Raw genomic sequence first — 14673 nt, forward strand, 5'->3', positions numbered from 1 at the left:
CTTTCATGGAATGGTTGTTATCCCAAAATAGACTAATCATGAGTACCATGCATTGAACCCCCAAATTGAGATGGAAATCTCCCAATAGGTGGCTGAGAACCACTATGCAATCTTCCTATTGGTAGAGGACCCCTAGGAAGTTGAGTATTCAGCCCAAAAGCTTGAGAATTAGCTCCATTCAAACTGCCCAAATAGTCGTCATGCCTTTGTAAAGTCTCACCTACTTCATATTTGCTATTTGGAATGCCTCTTCGTCCAATAATTCCATGGCCATGACGATTTTGGTTAGATGGCTGAAGTGGGACTGAAGGCTCACTGTTTGAATAGGCTTTCTCCTTAGCTTCTTTAGATCCCATTTGCATCTGCATCCATTTGGAGAATTGAGCCATAATTTGAGCATTAGATTCCACCAACTTTTCAATAGAAGCCTTTGTTTGATTTGTTGGATCTACTAACTTCTCAATTGAAGACTTCGTTTGATCAGTAGACAAAACCATTTGCTCCATCCTTGATAGTAGGGCCTCATGACGTTCTCTATGTCTTTGTTCATGTAAGCACAAGGTGTCATTGAGTATATTGATTTCCCCTTGTCGTTGAGGCTCTTCAGGGCTCTCTTGAGGTACATTATCCAACATGGAATCTCTAATTTGCTGAGTGTAATCATCATGGACCTTATTTTTACCCTTATGCCCTGTGATAATAGTGCAGTCTTACAGTACCCCCTATCAGAAAAATTGCTATAACTTTTGCTAGGGAACTCCAATTTCAAATTCTTTTAGTTCAAATCAAAGCCAAGAATTTCCTCTTCAAGATGAGCTATAGCACACTATGACAGATTTAGGACAAAAAATTTTGCAACACAATCTCTGAATCTGAACTATCCAGGCCTGCACCCTGTTTTGACTTGTAAATGCCCAGTTTTGACCCTATAAGGTAAAATGGAAAATCTTAAATCTTTGATTCTCCACTTGTTGTGCCTGTGTGAGGGATAAAAAGGCATGAAAGGCTCCCTACACGGGCTCCGAATCACTGGGAGGTGGGCAAAGTTTCCCCCAAGTCAGTTGGTTGCACCCCTTCAGGATCTTTGATATGAAGGAGGGTCACCTCTCTTTTGTCCCACTATCTCCCCCGACATCCACATTTTTCCTCGGTGGGTATATCAACATGGAAATGGCATTCTATTCTAATCAACCAGTATGAAATGCATTGCTTGAATATTCATTCAGCCATTTTCATGAGATGCAATTGAATGAAATCAGGAAAATTTGGATAGCGAAAGGGTCTTACCAATGCAATTCAGTGACTCATTGATTGCTTTAGTACTTACCCTTTTGCAATATTTCAGCTTGGGCAAAAGAATTCAACCAAAACAAGTCAAGGTTTGCATCAAACTTGGCAAATGATACCTATGATGAGGTTATGATTGAATCAATATTGAAATTTAATGGAATAGACTGAGATTAATGGGAAATAACACTAATCTCTGATCTATTGACCAATTCAGAGAATTATTTGATCAATAATCTCTCATCAATAAGTGGAAAAGCATTAAAAAGTGGATTATTGAGAGATTTCAAAGATTAAGCTAGAGAAATACCTTGATTAAGCTTGAAGAAGATGATAGATGTCAGCTCCAATCCTATTGATGGAAAATTTCTTCAAAATCCACCATGAACTTTGAAATATCCACTAAATCAGATCATATGGGCTCCAATATGCTCAAATTTGTGAGGAATCAATGCCCTGAGCTTGCTTGAACACTTGAATACCAAAGATTCAAGCCTCTTGAAGAAAAGCCCCAAAATAGACCCTCAATATGAGCTCCAATGTCCTCCATGAGTTGAAATCTTTGTAATTTGTTGAAGAATCCTCACTGACATGATGCCACATGCTAAATTGATGAAGAATCCTCAAGAAATTGTTGAATAATGAGAGCTTGGGCTGAAGCTTTCATGGCTACCAATGGACTGTTCATCTAGGGTTTACAAGAGAGCTGAAAGTTCTTGAATAGAGTTCAATCTTCAAATATCACTAATGATTTACACTTGCCAATGATTAGAGAGAGTGTCAAGGGCTGGAGATGAAGCATCAGATATAGGAAATAGGTTGGAATCAGCCCGAAAATTGCACCGCAACTTTTGGGATAGTTTTTGGCTCCATTGCTATGCCAATCTTGAGCAAATAAGTAGTCATTCTATAGGTATTGAAGCAAGGAAGCTATTCCAGATGGTGCTTAGCCAAGAAGATCAGGGACTTGAGAGATATGAGCACATCTTGTCGATGAACTTCCATGAAATGTGTAGGAAACTCCAAGAAAGGGGAAAGAGGAATCCCTCTTTTCAAAGTAACCATAGTTTGTCCCCAAAATAAGCCTCGTTAACTCTCCTTTACCCTAGTTACCTCTAGTTTTGCATGAAATTTGATGATGACCTGCCACTTTGGCCATTCTCTTCCATATTTGACCTTGGAGATCTCTAGATGTAGTCTCTTACTAGCTGTAGATGGTCTACAACACTCCACTAGTCACTATGTTGTACAATACTTGTTTGAAAATGATTTTAATGGGGGAAAAAATGACTGAAAATAGAAGAAAAAAATGGATCAAAGACCAATGCTCTAATACCACTTGTCAAAGAGAGAACTAGAGAGAGAGAAAGAGGAGAGAGAAGACTACAGAATTGAGAGAAAGATTGTAGGAAGAGAGAGAAAGAGAGTGACAAGGAGAGAGAAAGACTAGAATTGGAGAGAGAAAGACACAAAAGAAAGTGAAGCCATAGAAGCTGTGAGTAAGATGGGAGAGAAGGACAATAATTGTATTAATGTGTCAAAAGATATGAAAAATTACATATCCTCACCTTTTATACCAATGTCAGTGTGACATGGCATAACATTAGTACTATTTTTACACTAAATCCTTATTCCTAGCTTCTTACATTCTCTCTCCCCATCACTCTCTTTCTCTCTCTTATGCACCTCATCTTCTCTCTCTTCTATAGTCTCTCTCTTCACTTTCTCCCTCTCCAATCCACTCCTTGACAAGTGGTATCATAGCTTCTTAAGTTTTTGGTCCAATTAGTCATATTTCGTTTAGTTCTCCCTTTTCAATCACACAAATCTAAGAACTTCAGGTACATAGATACAGACATAGTAGGGAGCATTGGAGTGACCAGTGGACATTTCCAAGAAAAAGACAGGCAGCATTGAATACTAAAGAGGAGATAAACCAATTTAGGGTTGGGAATAGTAGGTGCTTTCAATTCACCATCCTCCTCATCACTATGGGGCTTGCTTGGAGTGATCCCTTTTATAAATCACGACTCAATTAGTTATAGAACTCCAGCATTGGCTCAAGACCAATACCTACTTCACCAAAGTACTCCACACCAAGAACTGCTTTATGGCCAGAGTACAGCCCCATACCTTTGCTAGCGAGTCTAAAATGCAATTTCTTGAAACTCAAAACCTTCTGACACTGGAGTCTACCAATATGCAGCTCCTTGTCACTTGATGCAGTTGGATTACCTCCACTCTTATTTTTGCAAATTCTTATTTTTGCAAACGTTGAAGGGCACGGGACAAGCCAAAGACTATTGAATAAAAATATTATCTACGTGTTTCAAAAGGGAATAGGAAAAGGCATGCTCAAGTTAGCTGGTAACAGTAGGGAGACAGGCTACCACTACACAAGGCCAAAGCATCCTATAGTTGGCATGCAAGCTTTGGTGTCAGCTTAGTACTTAGAAACTCTTCCTGAGAAACACACACTCTTGACATTGTCATCTCATTCGTGTGACTGATCTGTCCTTCTACAAATGCATTGGAAATTCCATGTGAATGTAATCGAGGAGTGAGACAATTTGCTTGGATGCAAAGCTCAACTAGAGCAGGCATGGGAGTGCCCTTTAGAGGCTGAGAATGACCAAGGTTCGTGTGACAAGATATAAGCTAGGCATCTCAACCTCTTGCCCTAGTTAGAAGCTCCCAGTGAAGAGGCCTAGTGACCATATTGAAAGATCTAGGATAACACATCATGTGAGCACCCTTTATAGCATAAAGCATGGAAAGTTCTTGAAATCCAATGTCATAACAAATGTCCACACCAATCTTGCCAACCTCTGTATCAATAATGAAAGCATCGCTATTGATGGAGAGGCTTCATGACCAACACTTATTTCTCTTGCATAGACACTAAAACTAGCATTTGAATAGGGACAATTCCACATCTCAAGGAGGAGAATCAAATCGGCGCCGCTATGGCAGAGGGTCTTGCCAAATGACTAGAGTTACTATTAATGCCATCCCAAGTCTGGAGTCGTTGTTAATGCCATCCTCGGTCAAAGGGACCAATCCTTGGTGAGCATTACCATCATGGAGTATGGTGGGGCCTTATGGAGCAATCTGGAGGCTATGGTTATTTATTGGGAACCCATTTTCATCAAGCATTAAGAGGTATTTGGTTCTTGATCTCTCTCTCATTTTATCCTCCTACTAAGACTATGCCACTTGTTGGAGAGATTCAAGAGGTAATTGATGCATTGGGTGAAGGCTTGATTGCTTGAATATTGCCCTTTTACCTTAGCCCTCTCCTTATGCTTTCCTTGCATTGGAATGAGTTGTTTGATGCTGAAAATTTATTGGTGTTTACACTCTTTCTTAACCTTAACCACTCAAGATTTTGTTGATTGAATGAGCATAATAAATTTTTGAGAAATCCAAAGTGGATGCTAAGTGAGATGTGGGACAAAAGAGAGGTGACCCTCCCTCACATTGAAGATCCATAAGGGGTGCACAACCTAGCTGAGGAGAAACTTTGCACAACTCCCTACGTCTAGGAGCCCATGAAATTTCAAGTTTAGGTGCAGGTGCAGGTACCCCCTTTGAATAGCAAGAAAGTGGTGTGCCATTGATGTATTCACCAATGTATTCATGTATGGGATACACTAGGATGCACTCTTGACTGAATATGTATAAAATGTACTCATGAGAATGTATATACACTCATTAGTAGTGGAATGCCTATACTCGGGTTGCATATGAGATGCCTATGCTAGGTAATTTTTGGCATTGAGATGCTTACGCTTATGGTTAGCAAAGGTATGTTGATGTAAGCAATGATTTGGGCTAGACTGCACTTTACAATGGCAAGGAATAAGGGAAAAGCAAAGGCAAATGAGGATGTACACCAACAATCAAGTATGCTAGGGACTTAGAAGCCGGACACAACCCTGGAGTCGATTATGAAGAGTATTCGCAAGACATGGGAAGCCTTAGTTCTTTAACTCTCACCTTATGTTTGCACAAAACAAGGCATGTTGCTAAAAGACATGAAGCCATGATGGAAAAATAGGAAGTTGTGATGGCATGCATAGCCTTAAACACAGTCAACCATGCAGAAATTATGAATGAAATGTGAAAAATGAGAGCCACCATGGATACACGTGTTGGCCAATTCACTAAGTGGATGGAAATTTAGACAAAAGGAAAAGATCAAGGATAGATCACATGTACATGCTCAAAGAGTGATTCTCCCATCAGTAAATGTAAGCTCTCAAGGTATCTTGGGAAAAATGGGTATTCCTACTAGCAAAATTGAGCATGGGGAGCCTTCACATAGGCAAGATGAATCAAGGGAAAATGCACTATGGGATACTTCTCAATTCCCAAAAAGTTCCATGCCTTCCACAAGATTTTAGCACTCTTTTGGAAGAAATTATTCCAATAATAGCACCTTCCTTGGAAACCATACCAATCAAACTCTATTTGGACAGTTTGGGCAGCCCTTTCACCATGAACAAGAACTAAGGGATAATATCATTTTCTCTAAGTTCAATGGTCAATCATCATCCCCACCAAACTTGAATAATGGCTCTCAAAAATTAAGGATTACTTTGACATTTTTCCAAGGAGTGACGACTAAAAGATTCACTTTTCCAATATACGTTTGGAAGGTTTTTCTCACACATGGTGGCAGTATATAAAAGGGAAAAATCAGCAACAAGTAGACACTTGGGATGCATTCAAGGCACTTATGGTGCAAGTTTTTGTGTCATCTGTGGGAATAGAAAAGCTCCCTCATCAATGGTACAACCTAGAGCTGTGTGGTCTCACTATTCGAGGACTATACCAATCAATTTTTCAACCTCACCATGTATGTGGAATCAATTAGTGATGATGCCAAGTTGCACAAATACATATATGGAATGGATCTCCAAATGTTGGCTGATGTCTTAGCACAATCTCCTTTAGATTTGTTCAAGGCCATTGAATTGGCTGAAAGGTACTCTCGAAAGTATCATAGGGATACTTCATTTCAGTCACATTATGGACAGCAAAGGGGAGTATCTCATCCATTTTTTGAACAACAAAGAGGGCTTGTGCTATTATATCTTCGACATCAAAAAGAGGTGATATGATACAGGGATAGTTTGGGACCAATTATGGTGATGGTAATACACCATTTAGCACTCCTAAAATCCCCATGTATCCTACCTTCAATGTTTCATGAAAGCAAGGTAATTTTAGGACAATAAATAGTGCCAGAATGGATAATAGACAAGGAGACAACAAGAATAATAATGCTTTAGCTTCTGGTAGCCAAAAATCCATTCCTATGGACTTGTACAAGGAAAGAAAAGAGAAAGGACTTTGCTTTAAAAAACTATACAACTGAACATACCACAAAATGTGTGTATCGAAATTCAAAAGCAAGGGCTCAAATATGTTGGTATTTGAGGATTCAGAGGATGATCATAAGAATGCAAATGCCTTATTGATGGCTAATGAAAACTGATGATATTGATGAGGAATTTGGCCAATAAGAGTTCTTTGACCCCACAGACACCTTTACCTTTGATCCAAGTGGTTATATGTCTTTGGATGCCAGTGGAAAGAGTGATTTACATATTGCCACTACTTGTTCTATCTCATTGAATGCTTGGGCATGATCAAGAAGTCCTACTATACTACACATTCAAGGAAAAATTCACGGCAAGGATGTTTTTATATTAATAGATTATGGCAGTACACATAGCTTCATCAATAGAGTAGTTGTAAACCCCAATTCGAGACGGAAGAAAAAAAAGTCAAGAATGCAGATGCAACAAAAGAGGCAGGATAGAGAACGGCTAAAAGCATAAGGGCGGTCTCAAAAATCAAGTCAAAGAAAAATGTGTATTTTTAAATGCAAGGCACCCCAAAAACTATTGTAAAAGAGCACTAGGCTCCCTCCTGTGCAAATAGTAAAAAGTAGGGCATAGGTAAAGAGAAAAGACAAATAGAAGAAAATGGAAAAGAGGACCGTTGCCACAATGGCCGATCATGTAAAAAAGGATGACCGCCCAAAAGGGATTTAGGGTTATGTATAAAAGCCAAAAAGTGAATAAAGAAGCTCATTCTTTGATGTGTGGAAAAAGTGGACTCATCTTCTTCTCTTCTGTTTGCTTGCTTGTGTGTGCTTGAGAGAGGGAGTGAGCGTGTTGTGAGGGTGAGGGATCTTGGAGGTGAAGCTCTCCATCATCTTCTCTCTTCTTTTTCTCTACTCTTCTCTTCTCTTGTCTTGCGTGTGGCTATGGAGGATGGAGCTTGGAGGTGGAGGCTTGAGGATGCTTGAGCTTGCATCACAAATCATGGAGCTACTGGAGTGCTTGAGGGAGAAGGCAACTCATTTGGGCGTCGAGGTAAGCTCACTATATCCTAGTAGGATCGAAGGTGGGTTGGCTAGGTAAGAGATAGCCATAGGTGCTCACTTGAAACGCTTAAAGGAATAAGCCATCCCTGGGTCTTGGCGGTTGAGCATAAGCTCCCTCTACATTTTGGTTCCATTTGTTGGGACAAATAGATTCAAGTCAAGCATCGAAGTAGGGTTCATTCTCAAACTGGTGCTCTTTGTAGGTAGGAGATATGGGAGTTTAATCTTCGAAACAAGTAATTATTTTGTGTTTTTGAGGATTAGGCAAGTAGGAGAAATCATTTTAGTGATTTACTTTTGATTTTTGTTACATTTAGAGTATGTAGGATGATCAATAAATCAAAGCGAGAGAGCTTTAGGGTTGCTACAGTAAAACAAGCCCAAATAGGCCACAGATCAGGAAAAAGAAAAAAAAGGAGTGCTCGAAAGGGTTGATGTCATTAAGAGAGTTATTGGAGAGGTCAAGGGGAAGGGTTGATGTCATTAAGAGAGTTATTGGAGAGGTCAAGGGGAAGGGTTTATAACCCAAGTGGCCAAGGAAGAGATCATTTGCAATTGTTGCATTGAGAGAGAGAGAGAGAGAGAGAGAGAGAGAGAGAGAGAGAGAGAGAGAGAGAGAGAGAGCTATTGCCCACATTGGATCAATCACTTTACCCAGGTGTTTTTAGTGCATTGCAAGTAGACACAACTCTTCTCCCTTGTCTATAGCTTTGATCTGGAGGTGCTTGCTACAGGGGGTGTTGTAAATCTTATGATTTGATCGATTTATTGTTGCATCAACCAAAATTGTGCCGCATTCGGCTTGTCTGAGTGATGGCGACGAACCTTGAAATTGGCCCTCGGTCCTCGTGCGTTTGGTCATTCGGACTGCTATCATTTGAACGTGCCCATTGCTCAGCCCACTTGACTCAGTCCTCGACCTGCTATCCGAATCAACCATTCGGACCACCTTGGCATTCAACTCACTTGACTCGGCCCTTGGACAATCAAACTTAGATGGTCGGAATCAAATGTTTGGCCCAATTGCATTTGTCCATTTTTATTCGGCCCCTCGTCCATTTGGATGATGGGCTAAATCGGCCATTTAGCCCCTGCAATTCACAACTGCTGGGCCGAATTCATATTTTTCCAAATTTTTAACTTGAAGGCCCTTATTGACCATAGACCACTGCTATGCAAACCCTCGAAGGATGTACAGATGCTCAGAACACCTTTCTAGTGTGAACGTGGACTTAGAAGCGGCTCTAGTTGACGAGCTAGTAGTCCAAGCCACTAAGTAGCACGAGATTGAGTTGTAGATCCCCAAAAGTATCCTAATCGAGCTAAACATCACATCACAAACCCTAGGACCATTAAGAATGGCTTACAGCTTATCAAGCCAAATCTGTAAATGAGAGTGTGAGAGTCACATAGTCACTTTTCTCTTACACTTATACTATTTTCCAGCACTTGAAGTACACCTAAGAAAAGCCAAAAGCCTGATTGTGCACAATGCATGGAAGAAAGTACACTCATACACTGAGTGATTGTGAATTAAGTATTTTTTGTAACTAATAAGAAACACACTTAGATGTAACCCAAATAACGAACCCACCAGTAGAAGAAGACCTAGAGACATAGTCAGGTGATCGAAACCCCAAGCATATGACTAAGTGAAAGATGCAATAGGTAAGCTAGGAGGGACAGACACCATTGGAGGGGTGGATCTACCCGATCTAATCAATCTCATCGACAACTTGGTGGAGAGAGAGACCGTGAACATGGCAGAGATAAGCACTAACAGGACAAAGAGCTCAACATAGGCAGTCTCCTGACAGAGGTCGAGCGGCTAGTTGCCAATTATGACCTACAGGTGGGACAAACCACCACCGTGGCATGACATCTGAGGATGTCATAGTAGACCTAGGAGAGGAGAGGAGACTAGTGCAGGAAGCTTTGCGAAGCTAGTAACCTACAATCTAGAGCAGCAAACAAGGAGATTGTGGTGGTAGAGCATGGAAGTGCATGAAATTCAGAGAGTGCTAGCACTAAAAAATAGAAATATGACATGCCTTGATGCTGAGAGGGAAAGAGTGCTGGAAGGAGATCTGACGCTGAGTGAGCTTCTCATGAGTGACTACTAGACAACGCTTTTGCCGAGTAAAATGCCACTGCAATGGCAACCCCATTACTTGCAGGATTCCAAGAGCCAGTCTAAAATCCCTATAGTCACGCAAAGTAGCTAGATAAATACTAGCCAATCAATGACACTTATGGTTTCCTGGAGTAGTTTGATCAGGTATCTGAAGCCAATGGCCTCACCGATCTCACTCAATGCAATAAGAGATTCTCAAAGGTTGGGTACTCAAACAGCCTGATACTATGAATCATGAACTTGAAACATAGAGATAAGGAAGAAATCATGGATTATATGACCCATGTCAGGAATCTCTTCTTTAAGAGAATCCCAATGACCGAATGAACCATAGAGAGAGCAATGTCTATAGTCTTCATCAATGGGATACAGGGTGAAAACTCTACAAGGCCTTGTTAGGCAACTCAAGCTTGCAGCAAGACATGCTAACCAAGGTCTTTGAAGAGGCCATTAGAGTGGATGACCAGCTCAAGGAGAGAAGCTCCATGAACTCAAGTCGATAAGAGACTAACCCTAGGAACTCCGAGGGAACTTCAACATCAAGCAAAGATTAGGCCCAAGTACTGAAAATAGGGGAAATGGCACTGTCCCAAGTTAAGAACTAGCAGAGATGAAGATGGAGCTAGCCAAACTACAAGAGATAATGAGAAGACCAACACACCCTCACGTTCAATGCGTTCAATATGTGTATTGTGGTAGAAACCACTTGCCAGCCGAGTGTCAAGACCCTAGGTTCCGAACTTGTGCAAATTGTGGTAGGTTCGGTCACGATGCCATGCATTCTTGACTGTCAAGGAGACTTTCATATTTGCAACCTTACAATCAGCCTCACCTAGCGAATAGGCCACCAAACTTCTTTGGAAGAGGAGCCTCGTTGGGTCTCTTGGCACCCAATGGTACTAAAATAGTAATTCTTAGGATAGAGATAAACCCCACACAAATATCCAAACCACCTAGACCCTACGTAACCCATCCATAGAGCGACGCTCCAGTCCACTACTTGGAGGAGCCAAACGACGAGGAACCTTATGTAAACTCTTACATCACGTTGTGAAGAGGGTAATCCAATCCTTATGGATTATAGACCAATAGTAGTGATGGCGTTAGGTAGAGGTAGAGGCATAGGAGGGCAGACCCAAGAGTCAATCTGGTGTTGGACTTGCGGTCACCCAAGACATATCTCCTTGTACCGCCTTGAGACGGAGCAGGCCAACTATAAAAGGCAAATCTTAGATGTGCAGGGTGTGGAGTCACTCTTATCTTTTCCGATTATCCTAGATGAAAACCATCCTCTAGTTCAGTAATCATACCATCAGTCCCACTGGGATTGTTTGGCATCGAGTCACTTGACCAGGAGGCCATGCCCATCCCCTTGCATGTCATGACCCGTGCGCAGACAAAGAGGCAGAAATGTTGTCTTCTAAGATGGCTGAGAAGGGAAGTACGAAGGTTGGGGAATACCCCAATCCAAAGCACTAACTCCAAGCCATCAAGAAAGTGAAGGAGTGGGTGAAAGAGGACCAAGAACACCTAAAAGATGTTGATTCCATATTGGTAGATGAGATCCATGATCTCTCAAGGGTGAGCACGCCACTCTCACCACCACGATCAAAATCAAGAGACACGATTGCATCACAAGCAATGCTGCTTAGACAGAGCTCGAATGCTATAGGCCAGCAAATCAGTCAAGGCCATTGGCCTAGAAATTCAGGATTCAGAGAAAAGCAAGCAGCTAGCAATCTCCTCATCACACTAGTGACCACCCTCGTGACAGTGAGCCTAGGAGACATGCTTTTGGCAGCATCTGACGTTGTGGCAAGAGCTAAAATAATGGGTTGAAGGTTTGATGGAGCAAGCTACCATTGAGTTGCACGGACATGATGTAGAGAGGAAAATACCAAGTCTGACGCTGCACTCAATGCCCAAATCCTTGCACATCAATGCTTTCTAGGAAGGAACAAAAATGCATGATGTCTTATCGGTCTTAGCCCTCGGAGATACCACATTGAAGGGAATTATAGACATGGGGGCAAGAGTTAGTGTGCTTAGCCATGTAGTGATCCATGCTTGGGGTAACCTGCTTGTTAATAATGCTAGGTTTAATGTCACATTAGCTAACGGAATGAAGGTAAGGCCATTCGGAGTGCTAAAGAATTGGTCCCCCTGAAGATTGCAGGAGTCCAATTCTCCTTTGACTTTATAGTCATGAAGGGGGTGGACTACGATATCCTACTAGGTTGGCCTTGGATGTGCAATGCACGGGTCATAAAGGATTGGGGTAATGGCCTAATCTTCCTAGGCAATAGGACAAAGGTAGTGAGGGTAGAGATGGTCACTTGGAAGACAACACTAGTTGACCTAGATGCCATCTTAGCCATACTAAAGGTAATAGCCAGATTAGAAAATTTTACGAGAGCCGTTGGCTAAGTATATCCCTTGTCCAAAAGATGAGCAAGATTGGATGCACGTGCTAGCCACTATCAATCTGCCATTCTTGGATGATGAGGAGTACGAGCATGGTGCTAGGGTAGTCGGTAAGCGAAGAGATTAACCTTTAGTGCCAATATGCATGATGGCTAAAAACTCAAATGAAAGACCAAACCCTTTCAAATTCCATATCCCAAGCAATAAGTGAAAACTCCTTGAGATCCTTGAGCATCTGCCAAACAAGCTAGCAAGCAACCTAGTCGCTAATCTTAAATCTCTCTAAGGTCTCTTGGATGAACCTAAGTGGCGATGGACCAAGGTGCAGGACTTAAACTTGAGGTACAATTGGGCCTTTGTCACCAACAAAAGGGAGGAGCCATGTCAAGGCTTAGGAGATGATGAGTAGTTAGACGAAGATAGCGCTAACGATGAGTACAAGGACTATTGTTCCCTTAGTGACCAAAATGAAAGAGAAATGGATACCATAGAATACGACACTGAGAAATGATTGATAGAACAAATACGAGCAAACTCCAAACCAAGCAAAAATAATGTTTTTAGGACGCTACAAGGATATGGAGGTATAGTGACAGCGATTTGTGACGTAAAATAGCGGCGTCTGTATTTGCGTTGCTATTAGCGACACAAATAGCGACAGTACTTAGATGAAAAAAAACGCGGGCCGAAACCCGAGCGCGTCATTTTGCGTGCATACACGAAAGAGAGAGCGAAAGGGAGAGTGAGAGGGAGAGTGAACATCTTGTATTTGAGAGGGAGAGGGAGAGAAAGAGAGAAAGAGGGAGAAAGAAGGCTTCTTGCCGTCGCCGTTGCCGTTTGCGAAGAAGAGGAGGAGGTGTACGGAGGGTAAAGAGGAGCCGCCGTCACGAAGAGGAGACGCCAAACCCTTCTTTGAGCCTTTGCGGTGAGTGCATTGTCCATTCTTGCTTTGCTTTTGTGTTTTCTCTCTCTTTTACTTGTTTTTAGTGTAATTTGTGTGTACTGAGAGAGGAAGAGGAAATGAGAGAGAAAGAGAGGGAGAGAGAGAGGGAGGGAGAGGAAATGAGAGAGGGAGAGGGAAGGGGAGAGGAAATGAGAGAGGGAGGGGAAGAGGGAGAGAGAGGGAGAGGAAGAGGGAAAGGGAGAGGGAGGGAGAGGGAGGGAGAGGGAGAGGGAGAGAGGGAAACATTAAACATAATAGGGAAAGAGAGACAGAGAGGGAGAGGGAGAGGGAGAGGGAGAGGGAGAGGGAGAGGGAGAGGGAGGGAGAGAGAAAGAGAGGGAGAGGGGGAGGGGGAGGGAGAGGAAATGAGAGAGGGAGAGGGAGAGGGAGAGGGAGAGGGAGAGGAAAGAGAGAAAGGGAAATGAGAGAGGGAGAGGAGAGAGGAAAAGAGGAAAAGAGAGAAAGAGAGGGTGAGGGTGAGGGAGGGAGAGAAAAGAGAGAAAAGGAAATGAGAGAGGGAGAGGAGAGAGAAAAAGAAATGAGAGAGGGAAAGGAGAGAGAAAAAGAGAGAAAACATTAAACATAATAGGGAAAGAGAGAAAGAGAGGGAGAGAGTAAGGGTGAGGGAGGGAGAGGAAATGAGAGGGAGAGGGAGAGAGAAAAAGAAATGAGAGAGGGAGAGGAGAGAGAAAAAATAGTAAACATAATAGGGAAAGAGAGAAAGAGAGGGTGAGAGGGTGAGGGAGGGAGAGGAAATGATAGATGGAGAGGAAGATAGAAAAGAAAATGAGAGAGGGAGAGAAGAGAGAAAAATAGAAAAAACATTAAACATAATAGGGAAAGAGAAAGAGAGGGCAAGGGTGAGGGTGAGGGAGGAAGAGGAAGAGAGAAAAGAAAATGAGAGAGGGAGAGGAGAGAGAAAAAACATTAAACATAATAGGAAAAGAGAGAAAGAGAGGGAGAGGGTGAGGGAGAGGGAGAGAGAGGAAATGAGAGAGGGAGAGGAGATAAGAGAAAAAACATTAAACATAATAGAGAAAGAGAGAAAGAGAGGGAGAGGGAGAGGGAGGGAGAGGGAATGAGAGAGGGAAAAGAGAGAAGAGAAACAACATTAAACATAATAGGGAAAGAGAGAAAGAGAGAGGGAGGAAGAGGAAATGAGAGAGGGAGAGGAAGAGAGAAAAGGAAAGAAAGAACGAGAGAGAGAGAGGGAGAAAACATTAAACATAATAGGGAAAGAGAGAAAGAGAGGAAGAGGGAGAGGGAGGGAGAGAGAGAAGGAGGGAGAGGTTGTTGTTTTCTTGTTTGTTGTTGTTGTAGTATTAGTAGTAGTTTTTTTTATTTTCTTGTTTATTGTTGTTTAGTTTTCTTGTTTTTTGTAGTAGTAGTAGTAGTTCTTTTTTTTCTTCTTTTCTTGTTTATTATAGTGGTAGTGGTAGTGGTAGTAGTAGTGGTAGTGGTAGTTGTGGTCATGGTCGTGGTTGT

This window comes from Lygodium microphyllum, chromosome 25, assembly GCF_053477565.2.
Source record: "Lygodium microphyllum isolate KBCC chromosome 25, Lygodium_microphyllum_v1.1.10, whole genome shotgun sequence".
Classification (NCBI taxonomy): domain Eukaryota; kingdom Viridiplantae; phylum Streptophyta; class Polypodiopsida; order Schizaeales; family Lygodiaceae; genus Lygodium; species Lygodium microphyllum.